At 46.6% G+C, this 18501-nt stretch overlaps 1 protein-coding gene across 5 annotated transcripts in view; it reads left to right on the plus strand.

Annotated features, from left to right (window-relative positions):
* VGLL4 (vestigial like family member 4) overlaps positions 1-18501 on the plus strand; it is a 138606-nt gene that overhangs the window by 99719 nt on the left and 20386 nt on the right. The window lies entirely within an intron of this gene.

Below are 18501 nucleotides of genomic sequence, written 5' to 3' on the forward strand. Positions count from 1 at the left end.
CCTCGGTTTCCTTATTTATGACAAGGGTTGAAGTGAAAGCTCCCTGAGCCTGAGCAACATTTACCAGGTTTTTATTTGGAAAACAGCTTGCATTTCCGTGCGCTGTCCTCCGGCTTCCCCTTGCGCTCTCCTCTATCCGTGCTTTCCTTGAAAAGAAGCGGGGTGCTCTTCCACATGTTTTCAGCCTGGAAAGTCTGCTCTGGCCATTGGGTAGCCAGTCGGTGCGATCAGAGTTGGGGGTCTTGGCAGAGGCGGGAGATAGCTCTGGTTATTGGAAGGAGCCTCTCTGTGTATCCAGGTGAAAGGTTCGCCTGCTTTCCCTCTTCCCACGGACGAGTTAATGTTTTGTAATTATTCAGGAGGCTCAGTTTCCCTGGTTCTGATATCCGAGGATGCTGCTGTTTCTGGCAAGAACATGAGGCTCAGAGAGTTCCCGTTTCCTCATTGGAGGAGGAGACCTTGCGCAGTTAGGTGGCCGATAACGCCAGCAGCCCTCTGCTGCCTCAGCGCCAGCAGTCCTCGGCATTCCACGCATTCCAGCCGCCTGGACTGTTGTGTGCAGTCATAAGACCCACTGACAGAGGTATTTATCCTCCAATAAATCACCGTAGTGTAAGAGGCTGAGCCTGCAGTCTGGAGCCCTGGAATTTGCTACACTCAGGAAGGAATCCAGCAACGAGGCACTGCAAAACAATGAGCTCTCTCGCAAACCCGCTGGCTTATAATGTAGGTCCCGGGCACAGCTATTTGGAGTTTATTCTTTTGTTACTAGGAATGTCTTCTCTCATATACCCTCCTCCCCAAACCCAAATAAGGAGGGAGGAGACGGCCCTGAAATAGTATGTTTTAGGATCACACATGCCTTAGTTTAAATCCTAATCTGACACTTACCAGCTGTGAGGCCTTGGACAATCACTTAATATATCTGGGCCCAATATCCTTCTTTGTAAGGTGGCAATGATAATAGTTTGTGTATAGAGCTACTGTGAGCGTCAGAGTTAAAATTTGTAAGGCGTGTGGCACAGTATCATACTCAGTTGATGTAGCTGTTACTTTTATTAACAAGTCCATTGTTTAGATACTGGTACTGATGATGGAGCATAAGCATACCATTATGGTGAATTTAACGTTTGAGAGTGCTCCGTCTTAATAAGAAACTCGGTTCCAATCCCAGCTTTCTCTTTCAGCGGGAGTAATCATAATTCCTTTCATAGGTTGGTTGTGAGTGCTTAGTGCAGTGCCTGGCAGGTGGCGAGCACTTGGCTCCAGTTGTTATTGACACCATTAGAATATTACAGCATTTAGAAAACGATTTTGTAATTCCTTGGGTGGTTACAATATGTCCTTGAAGTACAGACCTATGATGACGTTATAAATCAAGTGTAAATAATAAAAATAGAATTGCTAGATTTCATGTGCAACTCACAGTGGACGTCATCACGCAAAGTCTTACGATAATAGAAACAGCCGCCCGCCCCCCCGCCCCCCGCCCCCCCCCCCCCCCCCCCCTCCCCCCCGCCAACTCCCTGGCCCTAAGAAGGGAAACATGATCTGTGCGTGGTCAGTCCCTTCTGGTGTCACTTATTCACCATGTGGTAGTTATTCACTTCGGTGACATTACCAGTATTTCGACTTGTGTTTTCTAAGAGCTGAGTGACAGACAAATTGAAAAGATTGCCGCATCTCTCTCTCTTTATGTTGCATAGTACTTAGGAAGTCCTGTTGTTTGACTTGATGAAATGTTTACTATTGGAGGGATAGCACGTTCCCTCCTTTTTATTTACGGTCTAGGATGTTTTCAGTAATAAATTACAGATTCATGTTTATTTAGAAAAGAATGGTGTAGTATATTTGTTTAAGGAGATGACAAAGTGATCTTTGCTCTTTATCTTCTTAAACGTATTTGGCTACTTTATCACTAAAGAAATCAGTCTGGAGGAAGGAGTGTTGTGGAGAAGCAGTTGTGGCAGCGAGCTGCGAGGGTCTAAAGATGCGTGCTTTGGCTGCGTTTCATTATAACCGTCACGTTGGAGAGATTGAGTGGCTCTGAGCCAGAGTCGGAAGCTACAGAGAGTATGATTACATTTCATCTGATCTGACTTGGGGAGGAGGAGAGAGAAGAGAGGTTTCCTTAGTTTTTCTCTAGAACTTGGATATTGAGAATTTCTGGACTCTGGTTCCAGCCCTTTATAAACCTGGGTCCTTGGCACTCTTTTTAAGAAAAAAATAAAAATAAAAATGTATATATATATATTGATTTCAGAGAGAAAAGGGAGAGAGAGAGAAACATCAATGATGAGAGAGAATCATTGATTGGCTGCCTCTTGCACGCCCCCTGCTGGGGATTGAACCCACAACCTGGCATGTGCCCCTGACTGGAATTGAACCTGGGACCCTTCAGTTGGAAGGCCGGCACTCTGTCCACTGAGCCAAACCAACTAGGCCAGTGATGGCGAACCTATGACACGCGTGTCAGAGGTGACACACGAACTCATTTTTTTGGTTGATTTTTCTTTGTTAAATGGCATTTAAATATATAAAATATAAAAAATATAAGTCTTTGTTTTACTATGGTTGCAAATATCAAAAAATTTCTATATGTGAGTTAAGTTAGGGTTTTTCAAAATGCTGACATGCCGAGCTCGAAAGGTTCGCCATCGCTGAGCTAGGGCTTGGCACTCTTTATTAAATTTCTTGTTGATGTGATTTGGGTGACCCGGAGAAATATATTTTAGGTGTTTTTTGTTTTTTTTTTCTAAGAAAACTGTTAAGAACACGAATGTCCCTTTTTGGAAGTTGAAAATTACTCTGTCTGCTACTTAGAAAGTGGGGTAAGGTAGGAGACCGGGTGGTGGTGGTGGTGGGGAGGCAGGTAGAGGTGGAGTTCTTCTCAGGGAACTGTCAGGAGGTAGATTTTTTTCTGTGAGCTTGATATTCAAGTGTGTTTGGTGAGGCAGAGCTCTCCTTTTCTCCTGTCTGTCTGTTTTTCATTTAGACTCATGGATTCCTACTTTACTCAGAGAGTTGTCGCTGTCCTTGATTTGGCAAGCAAGGGTCCCTTCAACTGACTTTTGTGTGCTTGTTACCGCGCTCTCTCTCTCTCTCTCTCTCTCTCTCATTTTTTTTTTTTTTTTTGAGCACTTTCTTATTTTCTGGCAAACAAGATGCTCATCTTGTAAGCCACCTTCCTCAGCCATGGCGCCAGCCATTTCTCCAGGGCCCCCTGTTCCTTTTAGTGGGGATAGTATTTAGAAGCCGAGATCTGGGTGCGAGGTGTTCTTGTGGTGTCGCTGCCTATAGGCTTGGGTTGTCTAATGGTAGCCACTAGCTGCATGTGGCAACTTACTTTTACAATGAAATGAAATAGACTTTCCAGTTCCTCAGTCGCACTAGCCACATTTCAAGCTCAGTAGCCGTGTGTGGCTGGTGGCACCATATTGGACAGTGCACACGAGGGCACTTCTTTTAGGGGGAAGGCCTAGGAGAAGAGGAGTTCATGGTAACGCTCCAATGCGAAGCCAGTTTCACGGGGTTCTTCCCCATCCTCCCCATTCACATTTGTATCTCCCTGGTTCCCAACAACACCAGCACATTCACTCCTTGTTCAGCTCTACGGTGCACAGAAAGTAGTTTCAGAATTGCTATGGTCATACCACTTTGAACGACTAACCTACCGAGGAGAGTTCAAGGTTTGTTGGCAGTTCTTCTTTCCCCTGTGCAGAGGGAAAGTGGTCAGAATATCAACTTCAAAAGGTACTTCTCCCCCCCTCAGTGTTGTTAACATGTATATGGGTTCTTCAGTTTCTGTTTCCATGCAGACATTTTCACCCTTATTGTTGATTTCACTTCAGTTGTAGAGTATGTAAAACATGCTTCTAAAAGCCAGCATTGTGTTTCGCTGTATATGTAAGTCATTATGCTCGTACACCCTTAAACTTACATGGTACTTCATTTACAGCTCCATAAACCTGGGGGGGAAAGTCAAAACTGCATTAAAAAGTACTTGTTCTTGCCCCTGTAGGCGATTACCTTTGTTGTTGTTGTTGTTGTTGTTAAAGTAAGCAGATACATGAGTGATTTCTCATTCCCCCTTCTTTCTTACACTTTGTATACTTGTTTGAGCTCCGGTGTTTTCATTCACCAACGCGCTGTGGAAATCTTTTCCCGCCAGTTCCTCACCCTTGTTCACAGCTGCACAGCTCTCCACTGCGTGCATGTGCCAGCGTTCACTGAGCCAGTCAGTGCCCCCTGTTTGGACATTTCCGCAATCCCCATATTGTATCACCCTAATATTGCAGTGCATAATCTGGTGCATTTGTATTACCTTGTGTTTTTGTAATACAGAAGAAGCTCTCGAAGGCTAACATTGATGTATATAATAGCATGCTGAATTCACATTGGTTTTGAGACTTTTCTGAGGCTGCTTGGCTGGTAGAACCTAGGAGGAGTTGTGTACTGAAGAGTATAGTCTAAGGTGACTTTGGGAAATGAAGCAGTTTTCAACTTTGTGTGTGCGTGCACGTTTGGAGCAGGGCTGGGTGATTGCACTGTTCACTCAGTCACCTGTCAAAGGACGGGAATCCATATTGAGTGCTTAACTATGTACTGGCTCTGTACCAGACACTAATGTCATTTAACCTGCACAGTACAAGTGTCCCTTTAAGATGCGTGTAAAGCTCTATTTACAGAAGCAGAAATTGAGAGGATAATGTGTCCAAAGTGGTGGAGCTGGGATTAACCCTACTGTGTATGGCACCCAAATCAAGGGTCATTTGATTGTGCCATGGCTGTGGCTGACCTGATACAGGGTTGCATGCACATAAAGATGGACGTCATATATTTAGCATGCCACTTGGCCAGTCGAAGGGCCCACGCATGGCACAGGTGTTGACTTGAATTGCACCCGCTATCCAGAGAATGTGCTCTTCGAGCTCAGGTTCCGGTTGGAGGAGGCATCGTCTTTTTGATCAGTGGTGTCCATTTGCAGAGTAGTTGCCCCTGACCCCAGAACAGGGTAAAACCCATACGCTCCCACTGGGGTCAGCGCCGTGGTCACGGGCCTTGTGCTGTAACCAGCTGCTGAAGGAGGAAGGGGCCAGGGAAAGAAAACATTGCCTCCTCTCTCTGGTGGTGCTCCTTTGAAATGCCGCCCTGGTGTGGAACGTGTCCATTGTTGTTGTCTTTGCTTCTGTGGCCATTCCTTTGAAGTTTTTTCTCAAATCCCATGAAGCCAGTTCTTTATCCTTGAGTGCATTATCCAATCTCGGGGGCTTCTGTTTCCCTTGCTCCTCCTCTCACACGTCTTTCTTCCTCTTTCTTCTTTGCTGCCTTCATCCCTTCACCCCTAATCTTAGTCCCCCCCCCCCCCCCCCCCGCCCCCCTTGGCCCTAGTCACTTCACTCTTCCCTCCATAAGGCTGAATAGAAAAAGAGGGAAAACAGACAAACTCAAAATGTAGTCTGTGGTATCCCTGATGATAATATTTGATAATAACCCCTGGCAACATTGTCACACTCCCTTGGGTGACTCTCTGTTTCTTATAGCTCTTTAGTACCTTTGGTTTGGACGTATATGGACATACTTACCAAGAGACTACTTATTCTGCAAACTCCATGGAAGTGGAGGGAGCAATTCCTCATTTCAAATTGAAACTAGACTCAGAGGAAATTGAAAAGCTGCCATTATGTTAGTACCTTGACTCAACGGGGGCTCTGTAAGGTAAACAGTAATACATCTTTGTAGATGGAGTCGAGTTACTGTTGAGTTCATGTCTACATAAGCCCTCGAGCAGCTGAACTTTTCAGCACTGAGAATGGTGATGGGTCAGGATCCTGGGATCCAGGGAATCATGGCAGCCATTGTGTCAAAATGTCACTAGTAATAGTGACTATTTATCGAGCCTTAATGTGTATCAAGCCTGTGCAGATGCTTCACGAGCGTGATCTCGTCATATCCTCACAACCCTGTGATGTGGATACCGTTGTTACCCCTCTTTTACAGATGGCAAAACTGAGGCTCAGAGTGGTTCTGTAACTTGTTCAAGGTCACCCAGCTAGCTAGCTAGTAGGTACCAGAGCCAGGAATCGAAACCCAGGCTGGCTGTTCCTAGCACCAGGGCTCTCAGCAACCTCCTTACATTTACATCAATAGCATATGCATCCAGATGCCATGAATCATTTGATATAGGTCCTTAACTAAGCCTTACTGTTTTGGATGACCTGCTATTTAAGCACTCTCAAAACGCTTTTGCTTTGGAGGTGAGAGGTGGAGGGACCTGAGGTGATGAAGGCCGTCAGTAATAAAGGTGCATGCAGGTGAGAGCCTCCCAGCCCAGTGAGGGTTCCCTTCAGAGATGGTGGAAGGAGGAGCTGTTGTTCCGTTTCCCCAGAAGAAGCTGGGCAAGGGTGTCTTTTCAGGCAAGAACCCTGCAGGAACAAACAAGGGCTTCCTTTCGGCTCAGGAAAGGGCTTTTTAAAATGTTTCAGCTCTTGTTGAAAATATCTGACCCAATTTTAAGTTAGTGGCACAATAGTAACATTAGTGTAAAAGACTCAAACTGGAGTGTTTTAAACTTTGCTCCCCCCCCCCCCCCCGCCCCTTTCCAGATTTCATAAATCAAACACTCTTGAAATAGAATCCCTCAGACTGTGTGCTTTCTCTCTTTCTCCCACATCCTTCCTGGCGTCATCCAAACTTGGGCAGTTTTCGCCCTGACATTCTCTATTCTTCTCGACTTGCACACACGATCTTACAAGTACTCCCACCAGGATATTTTAAGAGGGTATTTTAGAGCCTGAATTTTAGTTCTCCTAAATAACTAACTCATAAACTGATATATTGTTAAATAGGGATTTAATGTATAGCCGGTATGTGTGTTTACTTAAAAACATGAACGAGAAGGGAGCCTGGGTCTTCAGTAAAGGGAGGTGTGATCTAAGCACGGCTTCATGTGAGGGTGACTCTGCCCCTCTCGCTCCCGCGGGGGCTGAGGGTCGGCCCGGACAGGGTGGAAATGAAGCCGGCTTCTCCTGTGACGCGACAGGCGCATCTGTGTGTGACATGCACGCGTCTTGCTAGGGAAGTGTGGTGCCTTTAAGTGAAGGTCACAGGCCTACCTGTGTGGGTTTCTTGTTTGTCGGGCTGGAGGCATTTTCTCATTTTCACAGTTGAGCCGAAAACAAAGGCCTCCTTATCCGAGCAGGGAGCTGTGCTCCCGAGAGCTGACATCAGCCTTTCCCAGCAGGCATCACTGCTGCCTTAAGAGTCTTTGCCGAGCGCTGGGAAGGCAGATAACCATCCTGCTACTGGCATTTTTCCGGCCAAATAACACAGAGTGAAGAAATGCCAAGAGTGCCAAGCGTCAAAGAAGATGAACAAAAGGGACTGTCGTCCTTTGTCTATTCTTGTCCCCACTGGGGACCTCGGTGGTGCTCATCCCCTGTCACAAAGGTTATAAAAGAGAGCCTTGAGCAGGGAGGAGTGAAAGAACATTTGGGATATGTCAGAGCTTTCATTACCATGCGAAAGGTCACTCTAAAACGACACACTAGCATCTAAAAAAGGAGTGTTTTGAGATTTATGGATTAGGTCAAAGGTGTTTGTTCAAAAGTTGAGGAAACAGAACGGCCCGGGCCCCCCTCCCGCCCGGATTCTCTGAGCACCGGCTCTTCTCAGAGCCCTGTTTTCACGAAGATGCTTCTGCGCTGGGAGCACGCATGGCGGCTATTTTTATACACAGCGAGAGGATTAGTCCGGGTGTTGCTTGATGACCACGCAGGCCTCTTAGCAGTGCAGAGCCGGCCTGTCCTGAACGTCTACGACATGCTGTCACTTTAGTAGATTGGACTGAGGACCAGACGGGAATGCTGAGAAATGTGACTCTGTGTGTCTGTGTGTGTGTGTGTGTGTGTGTGTGTGTGTGTGTGTGTGTTGGGGGTGCTTTTATTTTCCGCTGGGATCTTGTTTGTAAATCAGTCATTTGCCTGTGCTACATGCAGCTGGAACAGAATGAGGGAGTTTACAAGCCCTGTGTTCTATGTCTAGTGTTGTTTTTATTTAATAAATGCCAGCACTTGGTCTCTATCTTCTTTGCTAAATCGTTGGGCGCGCATGCGCGCGCTCACACACACACACACACACACACACACACACACACATTCATTTTTCTCCCTTCCTCTCCTCCCCCCTCTTCATTTTGAAATTTCTTCACAGATTGCCTCTACAGCATAATTAGAGAACTTAATGTTGCAGTAATAATGTTCTGGGTCTGGCAGTAGCTAGAAACCTTGCCAAACAAAGGATCTGAATTCTGGATCCAAGCCCTCGGAGCCCCGACAGAGGAGAAACGTGCTACAGAACAGAAGAATAAGTTCTCCACCACACTCTCCTCTGACTTATCTTACCTCTTGCCTTCCCTTCCTTGAAGAGACCTCAGAAATACAAGTAATGGCTCCACACAGCTACCAGCTTCAGAAAGTGGGTCACAGCCAGGTGGAAGAAACAAACCCGCTCTTACGAGGTCGGGTCGCTGCAGAAGCAGGTGGGAGAGCCGGAATCTCTCTGCTTCCCCAAGTTTGCTCCTGCCCTGGAGCCCATCGAGGCATGGCTGTGGGGTTTTCTGACTCTCGGGGGTGAGTTCCTTTGGTCGCACGTGACACCCTCAGGGATTCAAAGCGCCGCTGCCCGCAGATTGTGTCAGCACACACTCGCCTCAGATGTTTGAAGGAAGAAGCGTGTCCTCTGGCCGACGTTTGGGAACGACCTGAGCGTATCTCCCGGGTCTGCCTGTGCACAGAAGCACCAGTTAACGCCGGGTTCTCAGCTGTAACTGGCCAGGCAGTGCTTTGTCCCTGTGTCGTGAGACCTATCGGGACTAATCCAGGGAGCATACTGCCCGACAAAGTGAACATCTTACTTGGTTTCAAAATCCTGTTATCAATGCTCAGACTCACAGAGTGCGGTGCTGCACAGTTAGCTATTGTAATGAAATTATTGTATACTTTCTTGACTTGGGATTGTTGAGCGCCATCTTTCATGCCTGGGGCTTTCAGGGAATTCACCGAGGCCAGAGAAGTGGTGGAAGCTGAAGGCCCTGCCTTCCCTTGACCTTACGCCCTCACATTCCAGCTCTACTTCTCTCCTTCCCTCTGAGCTGGTTCTGGAGAGATTACCTCCACTTCCAAGTCGACTCTCCCGTCCAGTGCTGTGATCCCTGCCAGCAATTGGATTGAAACTTCTCTCCTTCATTCACCTGTGACCTGCTGGTCTCCAGATCCGGGAAAACCTGCAGTCCCTTACCCTGTTTGACCTCCGCTTCCTTGTAAGTCTCATTTCTCCTGGGCCCCATGGCTCCTTACTTTGCTTCCATTCTCCAGAGTTCGGTCCTCACTGTGCAGACCCTTCCAATGAAGTGACACCCCAGCTCATGGCTTGAATGACACTACAGGTGGATGATCCCCAAATCTTGACGTCCAGCCAAAACCTAATCTTCATACCAGAGAGCCGCCTGCCTTGTAGGCGTTGTGTGTGGACCGCCAGCTCAGTGCTGCCCCAGCGGATTTGATTTTAGTGACTCCTTCCTCCTTCCAGCATTTCCCACATCTGTCCTCCATCTTCATGAGGGGACAGCTGACTTTCCAGTTGCCTGGAAGTTACCTCCTTCCTCCTTCTGTCTCATCTCCCAGATCTAATCCATTGCCACACCTTGGGGAGTCAGTCTGTTAAGTGTTTTCAAATATATTTTTATTTCAGAGAGGAAGGAAGAGGGAGAGAGAGAGAGAAACATCAATGATGAGAGAATCATTGATTGGCTGCCTCCTGCATGCCCCCTACTGGGGATGGAGCCTGCAACCTGGGCATGTGCCCTGACCAGAATGGAACCTGGGACCCATAAGTCTGTAGGCCGACGCTCTATCCACTGAGCCAAACCGGCCAGGGTTATTAAGTGTTTTCTACATAGGACCTGGCCCAGGCCATACTTTGGACCCCCATTTCCAAAGCAGCGCCCTCCATACTAGTCTTGGCACTTCAGTGTTGGAAGTATTTCTGAAGTCTTACTCTGTGCCTGGAATTCTCCTGTGGCTCCCAGTCAGCTCCCGGCAACACTGGACAGACCCCCGTCCACGGAGTCTCTGCCCCTCAGTGAGCTCCGCCTTGCGGATGGGAGCCTGCGCGCCCGCACTCCTGTCCTCATGCACGGTCCTTGCCTCCTCCTCTTGACAAATGGCGGTTCCTTCTGCTTCGAGAGGAACACTTCTTTGTGTAAGACGATGACACTTTGGTGTAATCACGTGCCCATCTGTCTCTGTCCCCTTTCCCAGACTGCACGTTCCTCCAGGCCATGAGCTGAGTCTTACTCATGTCTGTCCCACTTACTCCCAGCATAGTCCAGTGCCCGGCACCTTCTCGATGCTGAGTAAATGCTTGAACGAAAAAGGAGTCACTATGAGATCACTGTCAAAACACTCTTCCCTTTGGGAAAGAATTCCTTTCAAGTAAATAGGCAATTAAACCTGAGTGGCACCACGTCTTGTGCTTCCATTTTTACCTTACAGCCTTGATGTCTAGTTCGGAACAGAGACAGTCCCACCACCACTACCCCCACTGCCTGCCTTCCCCACACAGGACAGTGCACACCCCTGGTACCTGGGCAAATGCAGAGTTTACAGTCTGAGTCACTAGCCCAGCTGTGATGCTTTTTTTGGATCAGATGATCCTATCCCAGTGTTGACTCTGAGTTACAAGCCTTCAGATTTTTTTGGTATGAATGAAATGGTTTTTTTCCACTCCTCTGTTTATATTTCTTCTTATGCATCTTGCTCCCATCTTGGTGTGAACATAGGTAAGGTTTATGGAAATGAGAAATTCAGTTCAGTGGGGTGCTCCTCACAGAGAGATGGCCATTGGGTGGAAAGCCACCCAAAGGATAGATCTGTTCATACTAGAAAAGCAAACAGATCTCTGCCCAAGTGTTTACTACTTCTGGTGTTTTTCAAATCTCCCTAAAAAGTTCTCATAGCCAAAGTGTTTTCCAACTATTTTCGAATAGAGTCATCGTGTTTATTTTATTTGTGTGTGATAACTCTGGGCTTGCATTGCTAATAGCCCTAGTTCCCGTAGGTTGGTGATGACACTGCATCATTTTGTGGTAGGCTGAGCAAATTAAGTGCTTGAAACACAGACATCCTCAGGGGCTAACCGTGTATCTTGGGAATGGAGACGTTGTTGAAAGCAGGTATTTCTTGAGAGCCTGTTTGGAGGACAGGGCAAAGTCTGTTGTTGGGCCATGGCTCTGGCTGCTCTTTGATTACAATATAAAATTCAAGTTCTTTAAGGGTGCCCTTCTAGGACTTTGGTGATCTGTCCCGAACTCCCTTCCCCAGGATTATTGCTCAGTAGTAGGTCATCTCCTTGGACTGTCAGTTGTCTAAAGACTCCTTATCCATGGTTAAATCTAAAAAGAATTTATTTAAATTTCTGCTACTATATGCCTTTCGGTAAGCTACACAGAGTGTGAGAATCAGCTCTCACAATTCAGTGAGGGTTGTTTAACTAACCTACCTCTTGACTTTGATTTGAGGCTGATATTTGAAACCAATGTTGTCATTGCCCATGACATCTCATGTGTATGGCATGCTCCTCTCCACCACACAGGTTCCTCTTCACATCCCTTGTCAGCTTTTTTGAAGACTCTTCAGGGCCTCCCAGCATCCCACATCACCTCTACTGTAAGTGAGATCATTCTAGACATTCCGTCCAGATTTGGCGATAATACGATTCGAATCCTCCTCTCCCTCCGCCGCCCTCCCAACTTTTTATTTTGGAAAAAGTTCAGACCTACAGAAACATTGAACTAATATAATGAGCAGAGTAATATATCCTTACTAGAATCCCCTGTTGCTAATATTCTGCCATATTTGCTTTTTCTTTCTTTTATGTGTGTTGTAGACAATGATATGATCTAATAGACGATATATTCAGCAATGCCCTTTATAGATGTTTTCTTTTAAATTCAGGATTCAGTTACAAAGCACACATTGGGTTGGGTTGTCGTGTCTTTTAGAGATCTTTAATCTAGAATAGTTATTCCCATTTTGTGGGGGTGGGTGGTGGTGGTAAGGGGAGCAGGGACCCACATGGACTGCCCTGGAGTGTCAGCCAGTCGGACCAATGGTGGGGAGAGTGTCTGTCAACCCTGGGAGGGATGACGTTGTCTATGATGAATAAATGAAGTGTTCAGGATGTGTGTGTGGTTATTGTGTGGTGGGAAGTGTGAGTTTGGGAACAGAAACAAGGGAAAGTGGGGGAAGTCATGTTGAAAAAAGAGGCGAAGGGTTTGGATGACAAGATGGTTGAGATCTAGGGAACCAATTAAAATTTTCATGTCTGCTCTAAGATAATTTAAGTCACCTTTTCATACATTTTTATTACTGCGCCCAAGGCTCATTTCTGTTTCTAGCCAACAATTCTAACAGTTTTACTTAAAAAACAACAACAAAAACAACAACAACAACCCACACACAGTATTTTCACTTACTCATGGCAGAGTGGAGCCCCATACCTTGTTCCTTTTCTCCCTAAATCTACAAACCCCAATCAAACCCTAGTAGATTGCGTTTTTGTAAGATCCCTAGTTTCTTACTTAGAAATAACTCATTTGAAGCTCAGGTGAAGTCTGACTGTGAGAACTGGTGGCGTGTGTGTGTGTGTGTGTGTGTGTGTGCATGTGTGTGTATGTGTGTGTGTGTTGTCTTCTAATTTTTAGCGGCACATATACTATCTAACAAAAACAGTTTCAGAATTTTTAAGACTTGATGTTAGTAACTTTTTTAGGGCGTGGTGAGTGGAGATGGGTATACAGTTGACCCTTAAATGACATGGGTTTGAACTGCATGGGCCCACTTACACACAGATTGTTTTCAATAAATGGATTGGGAACTTTATTCGGAGACTTGTGACAATTTGAAAAAACTTGCAGATGTACCACATAGCTAAGAAATAATGAAAAAAATTAAGAAAAAGGTATGTCATGAATGCATAAACTACATGTACATGTTTTCTCTTACGATTTTCTTAATAACATTTTCTTTCTTCTAGTTCACCACATTGTAAGAATACAGTATGTAATACATACAACCTACAAAATGTTATTGGTGGTTGATGTTATTGGTAAGGTTTCTGGTCAACAGTAAGCTATTAGTCAAGTTTTGGGGGAAGTCAAAAATGTTACAGGATTTCTACGTTTGGTGAGGGGAGCTCAGTGCTCCTAACCCTACGTTACTCAAGGGTCAGCTGTATATGTAGGCCCTAGAAAGGTGACGTTGGTTCTTGTGGTCAGTGAGGGCGACAGTTGGAGGGGTTGGCGGTGGGGTCTCCCAGCTGAGCATCTTGCCCGGTGCTGGGCGAGGGCAGGCAGCTGGAGCAGGAGCAGGCCTTGGGGAGCGTGTCACAGGAGCATGGAACTCTCCCCACCTCCCGTTGCTCAGGTTCTCAGGGCCACCTCGTTTATTTCCCTTTTCAGGGATTGGTTGTTCAACTCTTCATTTCCAAGAAACGTAGCACAGTATCCTTCCCATAAATTCGCCCATATTTTTATTCTGAAGCTAGCCAGCCTTGTTTTATGTTGCTTGTAACCAAAGGAACTTGTTAACAAACGCAGATGTTTGGTTTGTTTCTGTGTTTCGCCGTCATTTGCAGAATTTCTAGGGCTTTCTCTGTATTTCCGTCCTTGTTCATACCTCATTTTCCCATGTTCCTGGAAGTGGAATTCCTGAGTCAGAGGGCACCCATTTGTGCTTTCTGCCACTTGGTATCTAGTAGGTTTACTGATTCACGTTCCCACCAGCCACTGTAAGCACGTGCCTGTCGCCCTACATCATCAGAAAGGTGGCTGTTATCATGTGTGGTTAATCTTTGCAAGTTTCATAGGAGAATCATTGTGTGATAACTTGCCTTTTCCCCCCTTTCTGCTAGTAGGGAACTTGAGCGATCTTTTCATACTTATTGGCCATTTGGTTTTCTTCTTTTGTGACTGTTTATATCTTTTCCTGAAAAACAAAAAATATGGTGTTCCATCTTCTTTCTATTAATATGTTACCACTCTACATGTTAAGGATCCTCTCTCAGATGTTAGGAAAATAACCAGTTTCCTAATTTGTTATTTGCTCTTCAACTTTACTATGCTTTTGAGATACAGATTTTTAAAAATTTGGCATTGGTTAAATCATTCAATCTTTTCTTTAAAGGAAAAGGCTTCTTCCAAGTGCTGGCAGGGACCGGAAGTGCCGGCTAGGAGCTTGTGACACGTATCTAGGCTGTGTGTTGATGGCAGGAGACCGTATGTGCTTACTGCATGCTTGCTGTGGAATGAAGAGAACGCATTGTTTGTATCTTCATGAGTTCACTTACCCATCATTTCCTGAGTGCCTGCTTGGTTGGTGGCACGGGGGGATGTGGGTGTGTGCGAAGGAGTCAGCCTTGAGCAGTCGTCAGCAAACTCATTAGTCAGCAGAGCCAAATATCAACAATACAACGATTGAAATTTCTTTTGAGAGCCACATTTTTTAAACTTAAACTATATAGGTAGGTACATTGTTATTAACTTAATTAGGGTACTCCTAAGGCTTAGGAAGAGCCACACTCAAGGGGCCAAAGAGCTGCATGTGGCTCGCGAGCCACAGTTTGCCGACCACGGGCCCTGAGGAAGTTTCTGGGGTTGGCCCTCGGAAGGCTGTGGCCACAGTCCCCGTGAGAACAGGGGCCCTGCCGCCTCCACAGGAAAACGATAGGATTGCAGCTGGCCTTTCCTGCCTTGTCTGCTTTCTCTCCCCCCTCCCACTCAGGGACATGGTTGTTTCACTATCACGCTGAGCACGGTGAGTGGTCAGAAAGCTTTGGGTATTTGTTTTAATAGTCTCTTGTTGGGTACTGTAAGCAAGCTGTGAAATCAAAAGTTGAAATTCTGTTTTTATTTAACCATTTTGCCAGATGTTTCCTGTGGTTTGACAGATGTGCCACTTACTCGAAAGCTACACTCCTGAGATTGCGAGTGTTATGGACACTGTTGCTATAGACAGTGATTCCGTCCGGGCAGGGTTTGGACAACTTTCGCATCATTTTTGGTTTGAAAACGTGTTTTCCCCCAGAATAGAAATGCTTGCCTCCGTAATCTTCTCTGTGACAATTCTGATCTCTGGTTTATAAAGACTGTGACCGGTTGATCAGAGTTTATTTCAGGAAACACCGCTGGGCCTCGGTGGGTGTTACTTTCTGAAAGCACCTGGACTCAGGTACATAATAGGTTTTATTTGCAAAACTCCTCTGGTCGAAAAGGACTCAGCAGCCGGCCGTGAAACGTTAACTTAATCGGACGGGATGGAGAATCTGACGGATTCCCCACTTCTGTGGGCTGGTTGACAGCTGGGAAATGGTTAAGGAAGCTGCAGACTCGGCGTTTTCTTGCGCCCACCTTCAGCCCACCACGCCAAACCGAGGGTCGCTGTGGTACCTTGCCTTCCCTAGCCCTGCAGTCAGCATTTTCTGCAGCCCCAGAGTCCAAACAGAAAAGCGCCTCTCATCCAGGATTCTGCTGGTGGGAGGAAAGCAGCAGGAAGTTGCTCCCTACAAAACACAAGGGAGACTATAGTTGTGGCTGCAGCGGAGGAAAAAGAGGGATTTTTGACATTCCTTCTGCAGGGGCCGGTGGCGAGGGTGCCTCGGAGTTGCATGCATTGTTCCGGCAGAGCTGGCTGCCTTCCCCAGCAGCCTGCCTCTCAGGTGTTTTGTTTAGCCTTAATTTTGGAGTTTTATAAAAGTCTGATGTTATGCAAGATGGAGAAACAAAGGGGAAATCACATACTATAATTCTGACAGCAGACCTATTTTCTCACAAAATGGAACTGTAATGATGCGTGTAACGTTTTTTGGCAAGTCACCCTCTGTAAATAAACCCTCCCAGGAGTCGCTAACCTATCCCAGGACCCAGAGGAAACTTCTCCTGCAGCCCGGGGCGGGCAGGCCCCTTACCTTGCACGGCTCCCTCCGGCCGGCCGGCCGGGGACTTTTATTCTGACAGGCGTCCTGCCTCTCCAGTTTTGTGCCTGGGCCTGCTTGCCAAGTTTGTGAGGCCCAAGGCTTTCTTGTGGGAGGACGCTGGGCTGTCTTCATGCTCTTTGGCAATGATTAAAGTGAGGTTAGTACCAAAAACCCTTTCATTTTATTCCCTTATCCTTGCTTTTTCAAACCAGATGGCAACCCTGTATTTTCAGCTGTAATTAATTTAAACTGTGAGGCAGCAAGTGCTGGGAGAGGTAGAGTTGATTTTGCTCAGAAGGGACAGCAGTGATTTTTCCCTCTCATCCCTCACCCCGCGCCCAATGGCACCTCGTCCCAGTCAGATCCCACGTCAGGTACAGGTTCTTCCGAGAGGGGACTGCACGGAGAGAGAGGGCTGCTCACGGGGCTGCAGGCTGGCCGCCGGTGGCACGTGTGAGCTGGGAGGGTTCGTGCACACTGGTAATTGTTTCCTTAATGGGCTGAGAGTAACCAAGTTTCAGGTGATGGCTGACATGTGATTGCCAGGCTGGGCAATCATGTGACCACCTCCAGACAATGGCGCCTGGCTTGAGTGGTTGCTGATTTGGGGAGTGGAGGGTGCCTTTTCTTCCCACTGAGTTTAGCTGCCAGGATCCCCTCCAGGAGAGGGTATGTTTTAGGTTTAGCATTTATTCTTAAAGAAAATTACAAGGGGAATAAAAGCACTTGGCCACAATTGCAGTCTAGAGGTTTTGACCTCAGCTATTTGACCACTTCCCTCCATGGAAATTTTACTTGAGTCCCTCTTCTGAGTTGTCTGAGCGCACACGATCCATTAGACGCCGAGAGATCCTTCACATTTAATAGAAAATGAGTGCTTTTGTTTAATCTCTCGGGAACTTGTAAAGTGACTCTGCAGAGCAGCCACCCCTCCCGCCCTTTTCCTCCCCTCCTTGCTCTGCAGTGAAGCTGAGGGTAAAACGGAGAGCCAAGTAACGGACCGCGGGAGCCATGTCTCACCTGCCTGCACAGATCGGTACGGCCGGCTTTCAGTCCCATCATCTGAGAAACACGTTTTCTGGGCAGCACAGAGGAGCTGCAGATTGAAGATGTGCTGGCGATAATATATGTGCAAAGCACTTTGTGTGAAACCGTCCGCTAATGTTATACGAATGGTAGTTATTACTTACATGTTATTAACATTAGCCGTCCTTGATGACTCGAAGTAATTTTTAAAGGCCCATGGTGAGAAATGAGAACCACAAGTATGTGTGCAGCTTGTGAGTCTGCACCACGCTCACTGCTGATTGCCGCCTCATTGACCGTGTGCCTGTGTCTGCCGAATGTAGTGAACTGGCCATGGATGCGTTTTGTTTATTTAACTTTTATGTCAAATGTTTACATTGTTCACGAGCATTTCTCTCATGAGCCACTTGGGCTGTGTTTACAAAGACTTGCATTTTGTTGTTGTTGTGGGTCAGACCCAACCTTTCGGAAACCTCTTATTTCTCGCTAGTAGAGAGGGACAAACATCTTGCAAACGGCACCCTGCTCCAACCTGCTTTACCGCCACTGATGTTTCAACACATCTAAGGACTAAAAAGTAAGCATAGGATTACCGTATGAGCCAGCACGTCTGGTTATGGGAATAGATACCCAAAAGAACGGACAGCAGAGTCTCAAAGAGATACTTGTACACCCCCGTTCATAGCAGCAGCATTCACAGAAGCCAGAGGGTGGAAGCAGCCCAGGTGCCCATCACTACATCCAGATACACACCATGTGGTTGGCACACACAGTGCACTGTTCCTCAGCCTCTAAGAAGGAACAACGCTCCTGCCCGAGCTGTAGCGTGGATACACCGCCAGGGTGTGGTGATAAGTGAAGGACAAATCGTGTATGATTGCACTTTGTGAGGGGTCAAATGCATAGAAAGACAAAGTAGAATGGCGTTTGCCAGGGGCTAGGGGAGGGGAGACAGGAGTTAGAAGGTTGCACAACAGTGTGAATGTACTTAATGCTGCCGAACTGTACACTTAAAAATGACTAAAATGATGAATTTTATGTTTATCGTACCACTGCAAATTAAAATACCTTCTTAGGACTAATGATTAACTTTATTTAGTTCAGCTGACAAATAATAATGAGTCTATTACCCAAAAGAATGGAAAGCAGTGTTTAGCCTTTGTGGTCCATCCTCAAGCTGGGAGGAAGTGAGCAGCTTGGAGGACAGAAGTTCCTCTCTCCCAGGATGTGATATTTGGTGCCTAATAATGCAGTCACAGGGTGATGACTCTTGGGGGGCGGTAATTTTAATTTAAAGGGTAGTTAGGGCCGAAACCGGTTTGGCTCAGTGGATAGAGCGTCGGCCTGTGGACTGAAAGGTCCCAGGTTCGATTCCGGTCAAGGGCATGTACCTGGGTTGCGGGCACATCCCCAGTAGCGGGTGTGCAGGAGGCAGCTGATCGA

This window comes from Myotis yumanensis, unplaced genomic scaffold (assembly GCF_028538775.1).
Source record: "Myotis yumanensis isolate MYYU_CA2020_CCGP unplaced genomic scaffold, mMyoYum1.0.hap1 SCAF_14, whole genome shotgun sequence".
NCBI lineage: Eukaryota > Metazoa > Chordata > Mammalia > Chiroptera > Vespertilionidae > Myotis > Myotis yumanensis.